This window comes from Monodelphis domestica, chromosome 5, assembly GCF_027887165.1.
Source record: "Monodelphis domestica isolate mMonDom1 chromosome 5, mMonDom1.pri, whole genome shotgun sequence".
Taxonomy (NCBI): Eukaryota; Metazoa; Chordata; class Mammalia; order Didelphimorphia; family Didelphidae; genus Monodelphis; species Monodelphis domestica.
In genome coordinates, this window is record NC_077231.1 from 125,076,076 (window position 1) to 125,085,172 (window position 9,097).

General features: G+C 40.2%; 1 pseudogene; it reads left to right on the top strand.

The window, feature by feature from the left end:
* Positions 1–424: 424 nt before the first annotated feature.
* Positions 425–8,489, top strand: LOC103103739 (derlin-2-like; annotated as a pseudogene).
* The last annotated feature ends 608 nt before the right edge of the window (positions 8,490–9,097 follow it).

Consider the following 9,097-nt stretch of genomic DNA (forward strand, 5'->3'; position numbering starts at 1 on the left):
CAGTTAGTCAGTCAAAAAGCATTTTTAAACAAATATTTTGTTTTAATCAGTCAAAATCTGCCTTCTCCTCCTCCCCTTCCCCCTCGATTGAGAACACAAGAGAAACATAGTCCATTACAAACACGTAGTGTCACTCGAAAGAAATTTCCATAGGTTTTGAACAATGACATATGTACAACCCAATGGAACTGCTTGTCAGCTCTGGGAGGGGGGAGCAAAGAGGGGAGGAAAAGAACATGAATCCTGTAACTATGGGAAAATATTCTAAATAATTTTTTTTAATTTCCACATTGACCAGCTCCAAAAAATATTTGTTTCATTCTGCATTCTGAGTCCCTTCCCTCTCTCTATCAGGAAGAAGATATGGGAGCAGGTTTCATCATCAGTCCTCTGGAATCCTCTGGTAAGAATTCAACACAACAGTATGCCACCACCTTTATATAGCATCACTTGTGCATCTACTCCTCAGCACATGGATACCCCTTCAGATTCCTATTCTTTGCCACCTCAAAAAAAGATATTCACAGGAGATAATCACATTGAGAAGGTTACTAAAAATCAGGAAAGCTTCCTGTAGGTGATGGGACTTTATCTGGGACTTGAAAGAAGCTAGTGAAGATGAGATGGGGATGAGGGAGGAGAGAATTCTAGGCACAGGGACAGCTAGTCAAAGTGCATCATCAAGGGCAGACAGAAAGGCAAGGAAGCCCATGTCATGGGTTTGCAGAGTGTATGAGGAATAGTAACATGTAATGTGACTGGGAAAGTAGGAGGGTGTCAGGTTATGAAGGGCTTTAAAAGCCTTTCTAAAAAAAGAGGAATTTAGATTTGATCTGAAGGGTAATAGAAAGCCACCAAAGTTTATTGAATATATAGTGTGGAGGGGACAGAGATTTAAGGCAGGAAGACCAGCCAGAAAGGCTATTATAAGAATTCAGATGTGAGGTGATGGAGTCCTGTATCAGGGCAGTGTCAGAGAAGAGGCAAGAGATACTACCAAGGTAGAATCCCTAGGAGTTGGCAACTGGTCAGAGATGTGAAGTATAGAGGGGAAGAAGGGGGAAGGAGAAGGGAATGAGTACTTATATAGTACCTACTATGTGTCAGGCACATGCTTTACAGATCTGATCTCATTTGATCATAGGTGAGATAGGCTTCAAGACTGGGTGAATGGTACCTGTGATAATAAGTAATAAGAAAGTTAGAAAGAGAGGAAGACTTTGCATAAAAGAAGAATTAACTTTTGGACATATTGAGTTTAAGATACCTACAGATCATTTACTTAGAAATGTCCATTAAATAGGCGGATGGAAATATAAGAATGGAGATCAGGAAAGAGGTAAGGGCTGGATAAATAGATCTGAGAATCATCTGAATAGAAATTACCATAGAATCCACTGATTCTGATGAGATCTTCAAGGGCAATACCTTTGAGGGTATAAACTGAGCTTTTGTAGGACATTCATGGTTAATGACAGGAATCAGACTTCTTTCTGGTCCAACGGAAACTGGGAAGGAGTAGTCAGACAAGAATGGGAACCAGGAGAAAGAGAATAGTATAAAAAAACAAAAAGAAAAAGAAAAGATAAGCAACAGCATCAGAGATTGCAGAGAGGTCTAGAAGGACCCACTGGGAGAGGGAATGTTAAGAGGGAGGAGAATATTGAGGACAGAGTAGTTGGAATCAAAACAAACTTCCTGACCCTGAAGGGGGATTAAAAGAAAATGAAAAGAATTGGAACCATATGGGAATTATAACTGAATGAATGATGGCACACAAATATAGAATCAAATATTATTGCACTATAAGAAATGACAAAAGATACTGTTTCAGAGGATCCTGGGAAATGTAAACTGATGTGGTTAAGTGAGGGAAACCAAAAGGAACCTCCTAAAGAAAACTAACTCTGAAAGACTTGAGAACTCTGATCATAGCAATGACTAATTATGTCACAGAAGATGTAGTCTGTTACCCATTTCCTGAGAGAGGTAGGTGAGGAACTAGAGATGCAGAAAAGACTTGGCCACCATAAGGTTTGATTTGCTTGAATATACTTACTTGGTATACTTGCCTGGGATTCTCTCCTCCTCATCTCTGCTTACTATCTTCCCTAGCTTCTTTCAAGTCCCAGATAAAATCTCACCTTCTACAGGAAGCTTTTCCTGAGTTCCATGAATACTTGTGTCTTCTCTATGTGATTATCTCCAGTTTATCTTGTACATATCTTGTTGTACATCATTATTTGTCTGTCATCTCCCTTATCTCACTGAATTCTTGGTTGGTTTCTCCTTTCAATTAGGGGAGATGGAGATTTAGGAGAAGGAACAATATTGTCCTTTGCGGTTTGGTCAGTTCAGTTGTGTTCATCTCTTTGTGATTCTATTTAGAGGACAGATAAAGATACTGGAGGGATTTGCCATTTCCTTCTCCAGTTTATTTTACAGGTGAGGAGACTGAGGCAAACAAAGTCAAGTGACTAGCCCAGGATTTGAATTCAGGTCTTCTGAAAGTTGTGAGATAGTAGATAGATAGATAGATAGATAGATAGATAGATAGATAGATAGATAGATAGATAGTATCTCAAAGTTGTTTTAATTTGCATTTCTCTAGTCAGCGGTGATTGAAAGTATTTTTATGAAGACTGATAGCTTTGATTGCTTCTGAAAACTCAAGTAGTATAATTTTGAAAGTAAGATTGAACTTATTACCAATTTTTTCAAAAGCAAGCTATATGAAATGAACATTCACAATTTTGTATACAGTCATCTTTTTCTATTCTTCTGTGATGGTAGAAAAATGCTCATTGCAGGGAAAATATGTAATTTCAAAATAACTGTTAAAATGACGTTCTGCCAATTTTAGTTTTTCTTTAGAATTCTCTGGAAGCTGTAATATCCTTATTTCTTCCTTTAATTATTGATTTGGTTATATAAATACAAGCAAGTAAGGTAGTCCCCTGCTCTCAAGGATCTTACTTTTTTTTTTTAACCTTCACCTTCTGTCTTAGAATCTGTACATTAAAGAGCAGTAAGGACTAGGCACTGGAGGTTAAGTGACTTGCCCAGGAGCCAGGAAGTGTCTGAGACTAGATTTGAACCAAGGTCTTCAAGACTCCAGGCCTAGCTCTATCTACTGTGCTACCTAACTGACTCAAGGATCTTATATTTTAATATGGGAAGACTACATACATATCAAGACTGGAAAGCCTGGTGGTGGTTCATGGCAAAGTCTAGAAATCATTGGGAAGTAAGATGGACGCCTGAATCTGAGAAAGATAAGGAGAAATTTCCCCTTATAAAAATCCTCCATGATTCCAGGTCAGAGTCTAAGTTTTCTGGGGGAAAGATGTGAAGATGAAAGTCAGAGTATCGATGGAACCTGCTATCTGTTTTCTGGCTCAGAGTTAATAGACTTAAGATGAATAATGTCATTTACTTTTTGTGACACACAGAAACAATGTGAGAGATTGTTTTACTTGAATCTGGATAGTTAATACACATGTATCACCTTTTTTCCCAATGCAGTAGGGGCCTGAGAGAGAGTAAGTATAGCAGTAGGGTTACCAAAAATTTTAAAAGAAAACAATGTTTTTGAATCATTTTTTTTAATTCACAGAAAAAAAACAGAAGGAAGTTTGGTTAGAAACAAAGACAAGTAGGATAGCTTCAAAAATCACAGTCAATTTCTCATATACTTGAAAAGAAAAACATGTTATATATGATAGCGATACATGGCTTCATATATAATCCTCAATTTCATTTCTGTTTTGTATATGGAAAGGCTTAAGTAGCCTATATAGGTTCTGAGGATCTTTATCCCAACTCCCTTTCACATTGATAACTCTGTTACCTAGAGTGAGGCTGACTATGAAACCCTCAGATTTCTAAGGGTAACCCTGTGGAATTGAGGAATTTTCCTTTTCTTTCTTTTTTTTTTAGTTTGAAGCCTGACCTTCCATCTTAGAATCAGTACTGTGTATTGGTTCCAAAGCAGAAGAGTGGTAAGGGCTAGGCAATGGGGGTTAAGTGACTTGCCCAGGGTCATACAGCTAGGAAGTGTCTGAGGCCAGATTTGAACCTAGGACCTCCCATCTCTAGATCTGGCTCTCAATCCACTGAGCTGCCCCTTTTCTTTTCTTTATTAAAAAAAAAATCTACCTTCTATGTTAGAATTAATACTCGGTATAGGTTCCAAGGCAAAAGAGTGGTAAGGGCTGGGCAACATGGGTAAAGTAACTTGCCCAGGGTCACACAGCTAGGAAGTGCCAGAGGTAAACTTTGAACTAAGGATCTCCCATCATTGCATCTGGCTCTTAATCTACTGTGGCACCTAACTGCCCCCCAGGCTATCTTTTTACTATGATTAGCTTGAACTTTTATTATAGCATATTCTCCCCAATATTAATCAATCAATTAAACTTCGTATCTCCCCAATATCATTGATTGCCCCATTGATTAATGCCTCCATGCCATTTTACTAATGAACATTAATTAACTTTTACAAAAGAATATTTACTTAAAAGAGATAATAAGAGTCAGAGTATAGAAATACTTCCCTGAATCAGTCCCTGAGGATGGTGGACTGAAACTCAAGTTGCTGTTACAAAGCTTTCATTCACTTGTTGTTCAGTCATTTCTTCAGTTGTTTCTGACTCTTCCTGACCTCATTTGAGCTTTTCTTAGCAAAGATACTGGAGTGCTTTGCCATTTCCTTCTCCAGCTCATTTTTACAGATGAGGAACTGAGGCATATAGGGATAAGTGGCTTGCCCATGGTCACACAGCTAGTAAATTTGAGATCATATTTGAACTCAAGTCTTTTTTTCTTCAGGTCTTAGCACTCTATCCACTGTGCCTCTTAGCTGACCTGTTCATTCACTACCAACTTCATTTTTGCTTCATATTTTCCTCAATTTTTTCGTTCTTTTGATTTTGTTTTATAGTGTCCTGCTGCCTTGTGAAGCCACTTGCTTCTAATTGTTGTATTTTGGTTCTTAAAGACTGGATTTCATCCCTGGCTTTTTGGTCATCCTTCTTCTGATCTTTCATCTCCTTTGCCTCATTTTCAAGCTGATTGATTTTGGCTTTCAAGACACTGTTTTCTGTTTCCAGATGACTTATCTTATTTTTTAATTTCTTTTCCCAGTTGTCTTCAGCCTCTCTTAATTGTGTTTTGAATTGTATTTTGAGTTCTTCCAAAGTCTGTATCCAATTTTCTGGGTTTTCTGTTTTATTGCTTGGTGTTCCTTCCTCCTTCTCTGTTCTGTTTCTTCTTTGTTCATTGCCTGTATAGAAGCTGTTGATTGTATTTTTTTTCTTTTAGTGTTGTTTGCTCATATTTACCCCTTCTTTACTCCCTGCAGTTGCCTGTACTCTTGCTCCTCTCTCTCTCTCTCTCTCTCTCTCTCTCTCTCTCTTGTTTTGGGTTTTTCTGTCAGTCTTCCCTCTTGGAGCTTTGTCAGCAAATCTCTCAGCATAGTCTGTAGGGGAGTTTTGGAGCTTGAGCTTCCCTGCCCTCTGAAGATTTTGATGGGATTAAGTCCAGTTAGGTTGGGCTGGATGTGCCCTGAGGCCAAAACCTCCTGGAGGGGGGTAGCAATATGGAGGGTCTCCACTGCTGCAACTAGGCTGCCTGCTCTGCACTCCTTCTCTTACTGCTTCCCCATTGCCTGTGTTGGACGCTCTGAGCCTGGCACAGCTTTGCTCGCAATGTATTCCCTCCAGACCAGCTCCTTTGCCCGCCCAGAGGTTTCAGCTGCCGCTGGAGGCTTAGTGCTCTAGGTGGGGGAGGGGTCCTGGGACCTTCCTTCTTCCTTCCCCTTAAACTGAAGTGTTCTTGAATTCAGGCTTTTGGGGGGGGGCATACCTTTAAGTTGAGTCCAGCAAGAGGGTTCCTTGGCTCTGTCTTGTTGTTAGGTTTGATTTTCAGTACCCTAGGAGCATTTAGTTTGTAATTGGTAAGGAAGGGTTTTCAGAGGTCTGAACTTTCACTGCCTCTATGCTGCCATCTTGACTCTACCTCCCCAACTCCATTTTTGAAGGCATTGTAGCAACTGACCGAGTCACTCCCTCAATGCAGAACGTAACATTTCAGCTGCTGGCTAATGTAACCATAGCTGGACTGGGTCAAGGAAGTTGCTTCTAGGAGCCCCACTGGTGCACTGAACTTATCTGACAGCAAATTCTGGTATAAATAGCATTTTCTGGATCTCTGGCATCTTACTCTTTTTTGATCACTCAGAGCTTAATATTTTTTTTCCATCATGCACAACTCTTTGTGACTTGGCAGAGATACTAGAGTGTTTTTTTATTTCCTTCTTCAGCTCATTTTACAGGTTAGGAAATGGAGGCAAACAGGGTTAAGTGACTTGCCCAGGGTTATCCAAATAATATCTAAAGTCACATTTGAATTCAGGATGATGGAATATTCCTGACTTCAGGACTGGCACTCTATGCACAGCTTTACCTAGCAGAATATATGAATTTAAAATCTGGGCCCAGAGGCAAAGGATGGCATCAAACTGACTTATTATTCATTTTTTTTTAAACTTAGTATTAGGAGCAGCTAAGTGACTCAGTGGATAGAGAGCCACCCTCAAGAGCTACAGTATACTTGGATGAGGTTGTTATAAAGTAATAGATTCTTCTTCATTGTTCTCACAGATACTCCAGAAAGATCTTGATGATACAATATTTCAGCATGATTCTGCTTTAATTCAGTATGTAATGACCTTCTCCTAGCTTCCTCTTCATTGGAAAATTATAAGATCTACCTTTGCAGCCATTCTCTAGCCTTGCCTTTTGAGGACTACAGAGCCCTTAAAAGTTAGAGGGCCAACGTAACTCCATCTGTCTAAGGCTATCTCCTCTGATCTCTCTTGCTTTAACTCCTTAGCTGATAACATCCATGAGAGACAATGCTGTAAGGGGAGGAGGCTTTAGGTTCTCTCCCTTAAGGCCACTGTGTGACTCAATGAAATTGTCTTTGGTCCTTTGCCATTGTTCTTTTTCTCTTTTAGATGAAGGGATTGGAGACTGACCTCGAGTTTCAAAAAAGTCAGAAGAATGAATCTTTGGGCAGCACCATGTCCCAGCATCCAATTCTGGCAGGTAGCTTAGCCACAATGACCTGAGGAATAGAGTGACCTTTTAAAGTGGTTTTCAAGATCTAGCCTAGTTGTAACTGAGACCAGGACTCATCTGACAGCAAGGCTACATATGGGCTTGAACTTGATGGGACTAATGCTGTAGAAGAACTGAGGAGACTCTATCTAACTAAGCCCACTATTCTAAGAGATGGAATTGGGATAGAAGACCAATAAATGTGTGCACTTTTGTTTTTGCTATATATTTGAAGTACAGTGGTTAAGTGGAACTAGGGTGCCAGGGAGTGGCGTCTAACAGTGGTAGGAATACAACCAGTGAGGACTCAAGCCAGTATCAGTAGAGGAGAGACAACACAACTCCCTCCCAAGTAGCCTAGAATTCTAAGGGGTTAATGTAGCCAGCCTTGCTCTGGGAGGCTGTGCCAAAAGTACTCACTACAGTTAATTAGTAAGCCCCTGAAAAAGACAACCCTAGTCACCACCACCCCTGGAGGTTCTACTTTGGTCACTGGGGAGTGAAGTGGCTTTTACCCTCACTAAGCAGGTATTGACTAGAACCTCAGTACTAGGACTACCTGATTAAGCAAAACCTTTTACTTTGTACTGCCAGGAGAAAAAAGGATTTGCTCAGTTGATGGGCTTGGGGCAGAGACTGGGGGCTGGCTGGCTGAGGGGTGAGACCTCCTGACCCTCTGGGTCCTTGCCAGCAATTGGAGCTGATCTTGTCCTTCTAGCTATCTATATCAATACTCTTCCAGAACTTATGGGTATGGAGATTAATCACTAATTTCTCATTCTTTGGACAAATTGGACTCAATTATTTATTTAATATGATTTTCTTATATTGCAATTATTGCTGATTGCTTGAAGAAGGCTCTTTCTGAGGCAGGACAGCAGACTTTGTATATATATTCTTTTTAGGAGGACTCTTAATAACTCTGGTTTCTGGTAAGTTTGGTTTGTGTAGGCCAGGATTTTATTAACATGTTGTCTACATATGTTAGAATGAAGTTATTTGGTATTCTCAACTTCCAGGCTCCCTTTCTGCCCTGAGGACTCATGACTTGATCATTGGGAATCTCTTGGGAAGTATAGTTGGACACATATTTTTCCTTGGAAGAAGGCAAGAATAAGGACACTGAAAATGCCTGCTGTTTTGAAGGTAATTTTTAATACACAGAATGATGATCCCAATTACAATCCCTTACCTGAAGAGCAACCAGGAGGCTTTGCATGGATGGAAGGCTGGCACCCTGGAGGCTCAGAGGGGAGTACTGAGTGCAAAAAATCCACCTGGGAAGGAAGGACTCCAATGTGGTATCTTCTGGAATGCCTTTGCTCTTTGTTTTAGAAGTACAGATGTGTTTGACAGCTTTCCGTTGTTAAATCCAGAAGCACTTTATACAATCATACAGCACTGAGTCTATGAGATGTCTCTAGCAGTTTGCCCCTGTTTCTTCACTTGATCATTATTTACACTGGCATTGAAAGTGTAATTCATTGGAACCAAAAAAAATGGAAGAGCCATTGGCTGCTAGCTCTGGAAAAGGCACACACTTACTTGTGTGATAAAAGTATAAGGCAGAACTTGTAAGGAAGGGACTGAGGGAGGGAAGGACGGAGGTTCATAGATGTTCTCACCTGGCCCCTAAGGATCCAGGAAGATTAATCTTCCTTATTTCAACTCTGCCTTCAGATATTAACTAGCTGGGTGATGTTGGTCAAGGCACTTAACCCTATTTGCCTCACTTTCCTCATCTGTAAAATATCTGGAGAAGGAAATGGCAAAGCACTCCCTAATGAGGACATGGCTGAACTACAACAGTAGCCTATGAATTATAGCATAGCTCCTGACCAGTTAAGAGCAATTTTCTCTTTCCTCTAGGTATGGTTGGTGCCTCTCTTGTTGAATTTGCAGAAACCCTGATCTTTCAGGCCCCACTTCCTGGTGCTATTCCCTAATCTTTAAAAACTCTCTTTCTGAAGACAAAC